The following is a 7,124-nucleotide window of genomic DNA, read 5'->3' on the forward strand; positions in this document are numbered from 1 at the left end:
TGCCCCTCGAGCAATTTATGAAGTTTCATGCAAAGCTCTCTGGTGATAAACCTGTACTTCTGATAGTGTGACTTGGCTAAAAACGATTAAGTAAAATTACATGCCTTTCATCAACAAAATAACCATATCAATCTAGTGAGGAAAACAAACTGGCACGAGAATTTAAACACCTTCAACCAACACTTACCAGCTTCATCCGGGCACGTCCCGTTTCTCCAGCGCCACGTCCATTGGCAGCCCACTGAAATTTAATCAGCTTGTTCTCGGTCACCTCAGGCCCAGTGCAATTTCCAGCAAATGTGGTCCTGCAATTATGAAAGCAGTATTTTAGTGAGCACGTTATCCACAGGTACATTTCCACGCCAGTCAGCCCTGTGCACTTTCAGCTCCAAGTGTACCTTGTTACGACACATTCCCGAGTTGCAGCAGCACTCGGCGTTCAAGATACCAGCTGCGACGCTGAGATCCTGTGCGGGCGGGACACGGACAGCGGGAGGGGGCGGGAAAAAAGACGGCGAGACACAGACAGCGGGAGGGGGCGGGAAGGTAGATACCAGCTGCTACACTGAGATCCTGTGCGGGCGGGACACGGACAGCGGGAGGGGGCAGGAAAAAAGACAGCGGGAACCGGGCGGGACACAGACAGTGGGAGGGGGCGGGAAGGTAGATACCAGCTGCGATGCTGAGATCCTGTGCGGGCGGGACACGGACAGCGGGAGGGGGTGGGAAAAAAGACGACGGGAGCGAGGAAAGCGAGCGAGAGCAGCCTGCCTCAACCTTACCAGCAGCAAAATGGCGGCATCAAGCTTTCGGAATTTTTCGGATTCGGGGGCGTGTTTTGCTGTTCTGAGTGACGGATGACGTCACTGTCTAAAGAACAGCAAAACTTACGCCCCCGAATCCGAAAAAGACGGGGCTAAATCGGAGTGACGGCTCTCTCCTCCAATGGCTGGCCTCCGTTTAGGAAGCCAGCCAATGGAGGAGAGACTGGGCAGGGAGGCGGGTTCTACAGCCCTACTAAGAAGCATTAATTCTCCTCCCGGAGACTGCGCAAGCGCAGCCTTCTCGGTCCTCGACCTAAAAAGGAGACTTCTTTTAACCTCACAGTGCTCTTCTGCTTCTCCTACCATTTGTGTCATATTTAAGCTTCAACTTTGAACTTTACCTTCCGCTGGGCTCCTCAGTGTTTTAAAGCTAAGGCGCTTTAGAGGTTCCAGGGTGGGAAGTATGCTTTAGCAGCTCAAACTGGCCATTGTTATTCTGTATGTGATAATCAGCCACAGACAGAATGACAATGGGTAGGAGGGGCTGTGAGTAGGAGTGCGAGGCTCCCCATCAGGGAGTTGAGACCTCTGGCAGGGAACAGCTCTGCTCCCTGCAGGGCCCAGAATTTAGGACAAAAGGCGTCCGTAAAAGCATGGGCGTCTGCAGGGGGGTGGGGGAAGTGCCCCTCCTTGCCTCACCCTGCGGACGCCCATGCCTCAGGGGTTGCCAGGCCAAGGTCTAGCACCCAAGCGTCACACTCTGGCAGCTCAACTTATGTCTCAGAGCACTCTCGAATATCTTATCTCCAGTCACACACAGCCAAAACTCTGCAGGCACTCACTCATTCAAACACTCACAGGCGAAGTCACTCACAATAGACCACTGCACATTCCCTTCCTGCAGAATCACCTGACGGACAGAGGCATAGCTTAGTCTGTACGATTCAAGGGGGGAAGGGGTTGTGACTCTCAAAGTGGCATAATGGGTAGAAAACAATGGGTTGAAATTAGGAGTGTGAGAAATTTCAGTAATTTGCTTTTGTGTAATTACATGAAATTTCAGTGGAAATGTGTGTAATTATGTGAAACGCAAATCTATCGTATGCTCTATATTTTAGCATGAAATGCATCTCCACGTCAATTTTTGCTGCGAGGGTGCATTTAAACATCAGCATCGAGAAGAACAGCCACTCGTGTTCTGTTGCTCCCGTTCATTTGAGGTAGATTTTTACTGCGAATTGCACTATTCACTGTATATTTTTACCAGGAATGCCACATAATTATGTGAAGGGACATATATTGTAACTTTTGAAATTTCACTTAAGAGTTACGCGGAATTCCCGAAAATACGGGGACATTTAAATCAAGCCCAGACATAGTGGGAATAGTGGGAACCCCAAGCATTCGCCAGTGGTTAGTCTCATCACCTTGGGTCTCTGATTGACGCTAGTATGCCTGTAAACCTGGGAATTGCAGTTACCAAGCCTACTGCAACAAAAGTTTGTGACTGAGGCGTTTAACGCTGCTCGTTATCACAATTATCGAATCTGACCAGCAGAGGGCGATGCTACCTCGTTTAATGCAATACAGCAAAATAATACTTTCTTATTTGTGTAGCGCACGTACACTCTGGGAGGAGCCTCGTCTAGATCTTCCTAACACAACGAAGGAAGAGAGCGCATAGCTGCCAAGGTTTCAGATTGGCATGTGTGACATTTTAAAAATGTCAGTGTAATTATGGGTGACACTTCAATGACTATGAGTGACACTTTCTTGTGAACAAAATCAGCCTGGCTCTACCCACAAGAACCAACATGCCCCTTCACAGCACATCTTGACCCCATTCACATCCGCAGTGTTCAGCTCTCCTTTACCAGGCAAGACTTGGGCCAGGTTGAGATGGGGCTAGGGGCCAACTGTGTTTCTTTGCTGTTTATTGCGGCCGGGCTGACCTTTCAGGACTGGCCTCAGATAGTACAGACTGGTGCTCCATTATGGCTACTGCATGCAGCCTTTGGGCTGTGGCAGCAGAGAGGGGCTGCTGCCTGTGTGTCATAGGAGCTGCACTGCTCTGAGTCCTTAGGTAAGCAGCACTGGGTAGCGATTTGAGTATCAGCTCGCTGTCACCGGGGCCTCATGGTGACCCCGGGGCCAGTGCAGTGTAACTGTGTCACATGACTTATGTTGAGTCAAAACTGAACAACATTCGGCTAAAATAAACCTTTATTGGGGGGCTGCGGAGGAAGTAAAAAGAAGAGAGTCACAAAAGATAGAATTGGAGGGATGGAAAAGCAGGGACGTTCAAAGAGAAAGCAGCCATAAACGAAAGCGAAGAGGAAGCACTAAGAGGAATTCGGCTCGTTCCTAGGCCCAGGAGAGCCCTATGCAGCCCCAAAGGTGGGATTGCACTGTCTCGTCCTCACATGGATGTTGGGTACATGGTCTGAGAAGACGTTCCTGGCTTCTAAAGTCTCCGAAGCAGCCATGGTTGAGTAGTAAAGCCTAAGGCTGTGCAAAGTGCAAAGCTTGTCTCTCGTACCCTTCCTGCAATTCTTCCAAATAGTATGCTTGCCACCCATAGTTTGAAGTTTTTAAAGTCAAGAGTTTTGTGCCCCTTATCAAGTGGCTTAAAGAAAATATTCACCATCTTCCATCAGATTTAAAAGTTGAGGTGTTAACAATGTTACAGTTAAGTGACAAGAAAATGGCACATTCCCTTACCATACTATGTAGCTACTGCAAGGCCATATTATTTAGTTTAGGGGAAGAAACTACACTAGTGCATGAATTATGTAAGAAAAGCTGGAAACACCAAACTGTAAAGTAGCAGTAGCTCACAAAATGACTATGCTCATTGTAGAGTAGGTGCTGTGTAACACGTTTTACGTTCTGAAGGTGGTTTCTACATAGCTGTCAACTGTTCCTCTGCTATGATAGTTGTTGGAACAACCTTATACTAGAACAAGGCTTTTCTGGAGTTATTGAATAATACAAATGTTGCCATGCACAATATTTAAAACGAGTCGAGAAGAAGGCAAACGAAAAAAATAAGAAGCACTCAGCACTGAAATAATGCAAGGAGAAATGGCGAAAGAGGAACAAATAGCAGAGGACAGTTAAAGAAGACTTGTGATCAAACATATCCTGGGGTGCGCCACACGGCACTTTCTCAGCGACTAGCAGTAAACACAGTCTAGAAGCGTCTGCAAGTGACTGGGCTGCACAGAAAAAACATTACAGGCGTGCTTTGTTTATTTAACCCAATCAATTTCAATTAATTTTATTATGATTTGGAATTCCAAGGAATTCCACATAACATTACAATAAAACATCAATTAAAAAAAACAGTATTAAAAAGCACGAAGAGTTACACCCTTAAAATCTTATCTATGGGAGATAAATATTAAATGAAAGCAGCGGCAGGATTTTTATAAAGTGCCGTATAAAGTGCACATGCCATCTACAATATGCAGACGTAAAGAAACCATAATCCTAATCCAGGCCTAATACCTGAATCAACCCTTTTAGCTTAGCCCAAGATTACTAAAATCATATACATTTATGCAATTAATATCCAATATACAGGCAGTAGTTAACAAAAGCAATTAAAATATTTCTTATGTTGAGGACAGAGAAGAGTGTTAACAGCAGATGATTTATGCAAGATGATACTAAAAGTGCAAATATATCAAGATAAAGTGCTAGTGCATCGACACCTTAATCCTGGACAGAACTCAGGATGATTATCTAGCAACAATTTAGCCAAATTAACTCGAAACAAAGAACTGAAAAATATAAGTAGCAAACAAAATTGTTAAAACACACTACTAAACAATGATACTTATCCGATGTTGCAAGTATTAAAAATTCTTAAGGTGCTCGAAAAGTGCTAAGACAAGGGAAGTTATACAAGGTACTATATGAACCACTATTCCCCCTACTTATAGACTTTCTAATATACATTTAAAAATTCTTTAAAAAAACAGAAAATCTTAAAACATATCTGTTCTGACGGGGGATGCAGAAGAAAGTTGCGTGCCTGATCTGCTGTTGAAATATTATAATGTAAAAAACCAGACCTTAGAAATTTGCGTCGCATTGAACTAAGTGCTGGGCACACAATCAAAACATGATTAAAATCTTGGATGCCTCCATTGCATAAATCACAAATTCTTTCATTTTTGGGATACCCTCCCAAGCTCCTGTTACTATCCTCAGCGGCAACACATTCATTCTTAGGAGTAAAATCACTCTGCGTACACCATGTTTCAAGTTCCAAAGAACATACGGCTGAGGATTTTTTATAATTGAATTCTCAGCTAAGCAATCCAGTTTTCCATTCCCTCGGCATATTTCAAGATCTCTTTCTCGTGAGATCACATATATGGTTTTTTTAATTAAATGCTTTAATTCTATTTTGTTTAAACCTGCTGCCCCTGTTAAGTCCAAACCAAAGGTACTTAAAGCATTTAAATAGTTTCTAAAAATTACACTTTTACACAATAAGTTATCAAAAATTTCCTTGTGCAGAGCTAGCCTTAATTGATTTTCTTGACCATTTATCAAAGCATTACACCACCTTAAAGACCCTGCCAATGACAAAACATATGTTGAGAGGAGGCCAAATTCGAGCCTAAAAGCCGCAATTAATGCGGCGTGACTCAGGTTACATATTTGGCGCCAGATTTTGCCTTCCACTTTGTCGAACTTAGCCCACTCACATTCATCAATTGTTTCACTAGCATAATTCAAGGTCGGCGGAATCTTTATTTTGTACACTGCAATAGTATGTGAGAAGTGTCTTTTCCCGCATTGCTTATACAAGCGGTTAATTGCCGAAGCTTGTAAAATAGCTTTACTTTTGCAGTGATCTAAATGTCTGATAGCAGAGCACCTATTTGTAAAAAAAAAAATCCTAAATAAGGATAAAATGTCACTATTTCCATATTTTCATATCCCAAATACCATTTCGTATTTGGTCGAACCTTACAGCCTTTCTGACTAAAAATCAACACCTTACTCTTAGAAGTGTTTATTTAAAAAAAATATTCTTTAGTATACCTGACCAGCTCCGTCAAACGTCTTTGCAACCCAATTGGAGTTAGGTCCATGATGATTGCGTCGTCAGCATACAGTAAACAACTTAATTTTAGATCACCCACTTGTGGAGGGTCCCCTTTACTCTCCCCTACCCGGCTAGGGAGGTCATTTATGTAGATTGAGAAGAGTAAAGGGGCCAAGAGGCACCCCTGCTTCAGCCCATTGTGGGTAGTGATTTTCTTTCATAGGCCTTGAGTCCCCCCCCCCAACAGAACTTGAGTCCACGTAGAGGAGTGGAGAGCAATTGTTACTCTTAACAAATTCCCTGGGATCCCCATCCTTATCAATTTCCTCCACAGCGTCCCCCGGTCTACCCTATCAAACGCTGTGGAGAAGTCAATGAATGCTGTATACAGTGGTATCCTCCGCCCCGCAGGATACTTATCAATTAAGGTTTGCAAGACAGAGATGTTGTCTAGGGTGCCACTATTCTTCCGAAAACCAGACTGTTCAAGGGGAATCAAGTTACTACCGAATACCCACTCTTGCAAGTGGACAAGGATGCTTTTTGCAAACAGTTTTCCCGTTGCGTCCAAAAGGGAGATTTGCCTATAGCTTGCAGGTGAGTTTTTAGGTCCTTTTTAGGTCTCGCCTGTCAATGCGCATGCACATTGAGCTTGCGAGACTATGGGGGCTTAAACAGACTTTAACCAACTTGCGATTCCATGGCGATTCCTTGCAGTGCCCGTCAAATTGAAGCTCAATGCGCAAGCGCATTGACATTAAAAGCGCGTGCACATGAAAGCGACAAGGCTCCCTCCCACGGCTATCCCCACCCCCAGCCGCCAGCACCTCCCCTATCTCTCCCCGCACACAGCCAGGCTCGCATTTCTCCCCCCCCTCCTCAGCCGCCAGCACCTCCGATCTCTCTCCCAGCACACAGCCAGGCTCGCATTTCTCCTCCCCCTCCCCAGCCGCCAGCACCTCCCCTCTCTCTCCCTGCAGTTTCACGGCCGTGTCTCGTCTTAAACCCTTAAACCTGCACAACTCATTTTTTGCCCACTGAAACAGACTATTTCTTAAACAAAATTCGCCAGCCTTTGCCATCCGTTCCCCAGCCGCCAGCACTTCCCCTCTCTCTCCCCGGGCACAGCCAGGCTCGCAATTCTCCTCCCCCTCCCCAGACGCCAGCACCTCCCCTCTCCAGCACCTCCCCTCTCTCTCCCTGCACACAGCCAGGCTCGCATTTCTACTCCCCCTCCCCAGCCGCCAGCACCTCCCCCCTCTCTCCCTGCAGTTTCACGGCCGTGTCTCGTCTTA

The sequence above is a fragment of the Lissotriton vulgaris genome, chromosome 5 (assembly GCF_964263255.1).
Source record: "Lissotriton vulgaris chromosome 5, aLisVul1.2, whole genome shotgun sequence".
Taxonomy (NCBI): domain Eukaryota; kingdom Metazoa; phylum Chordata; class Amphibia; order Caudata; family Salamandridae; genus Lissotriton; species Lissotriton vulgaris.